This window comes from Cherax quadricarinatus, chromosome 79 (genome assembly GCF_038502225.1).
Source record: "Cherax quadricarinatus isolate ZL_2023a chromosome 79, ASM3850222v1, whole genome shotgun sequence".
NCBI classification, from domain to species: Eukaryota; Metazoa; Arthropoda; class Malacostraca; order Decapoda; family Parastacidae; genus Cherax; species Cherax quadricarinatus.
Window position 1 is genome coordinate 17,469,744 of NC_091370.1, and position 3,105 is coordinate 17,472,848.

The window sequence follows — 3,105 nt, forward strand, 5'->3', positions numbered from 1 at the left end:
GATGAAGCCACTGTGTGGCGAAACGTTTCCTGAATAAAGATTCCCATATGCTGCATAAGTGTCTCAATCTTCAACTTGTCGGTTTTTCAAACCATTCATCACAGTGAATAAGTAGTTACTATTATGTAAATACATTAGTTAGTAATTAGGTAAACTAGTAAATAAATCTTCATGAGTAAATAAATGAGTTAATATTGTAGAAAGTAATTAAGTAGCTCAATATATATTTAGGTCTCATACAAAATTTAAACATTTGCAAGTTTTTAATAGTTAGTTTAATATCTTTATTATTAATATTATGTACAATTTGACCCAGAAAAACCACAAAAAACTAAATGTGACATTTCCATCAGTCCCAAATTATTTTTATTATATAGATGTGGAAGCACTAAACCCACAAGGGTCATACAGTGATCGGGGAAAAGGAGGTAATTAAGTTTAGTCTAAGGAGGAACAGGATGACTCCAGTTTCTTGAATCAACACCAGAAAGAATGAAGGTCTTTACCATGAATAGAGATGTAAAGTAAGATTTATTCAAGATTATTATTATAATGAAAACTAAGCACTAAACCCACCAGAGTCATACAGCACTGGATTTATTCAAGGAAACCTTCAAATATTTTAGATTATAAATTTATATAGTAGTTCTGAGGGCTTGTATAGGTGATAGTTGCTATCTATTTCTTCCTATATGTTTGACCTGGGATAACACAGTTAAGTCAAACAATGAATAGTGGTCTTCAGATGATTTTGTTTGGATTAGTAACATGGGAGGATTAATATTATTATTATAATCAAAGAAAGCGCTAAACCGACAAGAGTAGGGAGGATTAATAACGCAGGATAACACAAGACAAACCACTGGCCTCCACGTGGCAGGGTCTGGTAACTCTTAGAGGCTGGCAGTGGTTGCAAATAAGAATTTCTGGGGAAGTACAATACCTGAACTTTAAAGGAGGGGTTTGGGATATTGACAGTTTGGAGGGACATCTAAACTGTCGTATCTGAGCGCCTCTGCAAAGACAGTGATTATGTATGATGGTGAAAGTGTTGAATGATGATGAAAGTTTTTTTTCTTTCTTTTTGGGTTACCCTGCCTTGGTGGGAAACGGCTGACGTGTTAAAAAAAAAAACTCACAAGACAGCCAAGAAGTGTGGCTGAATTCCATTGGGATCCTAAACTCTCTTTCCTAGAATGCAACCCACAACAATAGACTAACTCCTAGGCATCCATTTACTACCAGGTGAATAAGGACAGTAATGGTTAGGTTAGGAAAGCTGCTCACATGTCCCACCTCACCCAGGTTTGACTTTGGTACTTTTGGTTAGAAGCTAAAATTCTAGTACATACCACACTTCTTTTACACAAAATCTTTCACTTATCTCTAAATCTTCTTTTCAAATTCTCCTATATTTTTATTATATTTATACAGCTACTGGGGAATAGAAGGTAATTAAATTTGAGCCAAGGAAAGGAATAGCTCCAGTTCCTTGGATCAAGAGAACTTCACCAGTATCACAGCACCTCCCTGAAGAGAAATCTCCCAAAAGCACTTATGGCTTAACCCTGTGAATCTATTAATTACAGTACCCAAAATTACCATAAATGATATCATTACCTTTTATCTCATCTTAAGTAGTAAAATAATAATAATAGTACTAATAATAATTTGGGATTTATTCTTAAATACTGTATATGGGTGTATAGGTCATACAATAGTAAGTGGGTACAGGAAGTGGGTACATAAGTTGAGCAACTAAAAGTAACTTCATACAAGAAATGTCACATTGTTAGATGTGATAATGTCATATCTTAACATTCAAGGATCACAACAGCAAGGGAAATGATAAACTAGAAACACAACTAGAACTTTCAAATCAAGAGATGGCAAACCAATGATGATACTCTTCAAGTCACTTGTTCTCTCCACACTGGAATATTGCTGTACACTAACAGCCCAATTTAATTAAGGCAGGCAAAATTGCAGAACTGGAGAATGTACAGAGACCCTTTACTACACACATAAAAATCATTCAAGAACCTAGATTATTGAAGTCCCTTTAAGTGCTAAACCTGTAGGGATCATATGACCTGGGAAAATTTGAGGCAATCAGATTCAATCCAAGGAAAGGAAGGATAAGTCCAATGCCTTGGTTATAGAGCCCCTCACCAACATCAATGAAGCTTCCTTGATATTACATCCATGGAGGAGCACTAAACCCATTAGAGGGGGTCATAGTACCATGGGGAATGGGAGGCATTCAGGACTGATCCAAGGAAGGCAAGCACAAGTTCAATTCCTTGGATCAAAAGTCCCTCATTGGCTTGAAGGAAGCTCCCTTGAGGGGCCACAACCCTAGCCATGTGTCTCAATCCACACAAGAGGTTTTTGGAAGCTGTATCTTACGTTTACATGGAAGTATAAAGTCTAAGTCATACAGTGCCTGAGGAATGGGAGTAAAAAGGGGGTCAATTGTTCCATTTCATTGGAGCAAAGGCTCTTCATTAGCATTATATTTTATTACATTCCTGGTGAGGCACTAAACCCATAGGGGTTATACTGCACCTGGAAAATGGGAAACAATCAAGTTTACTCAAAGAAAGTGAAGGATAACTAAAGTTCCCTAGATCAAGAACCAGTATCAAGTCACCTACCTTGAAGTCACGAGCATAAAGGTTTTTACAATACAACATTCATTACTGTTGAATAAAAGTTACAATACCAGGGGTGGAACAATTCACATTATCATCATCATCACATTCATTGAGAAGAGTGCTAAACCCATGGGGATCATAGTGTCTGGGAAAGATGGGTTTTGATACAAGAAAAGGACAGGTCCAGTTCCTTGGATTAGGAGCCCCTCATTAGCACCAAGGTCACACAGCCTAGGGAATGGGATTATTGTAATCATGGGGAGTACTAAACCCATAGGGATTCTGGGGAATGGGAGGCAATTCACACTAAGGTGCTAGTTCCAATTCTTCATATCAGAGTCCTTCACCAGTATCACATATAACATATAAGCTCTTCATTACTGATAGTCCAGACTTAATCAGCTTACAGTTTTCTTTACTGTGGTTAGGTAGATATAAAATGTACAAA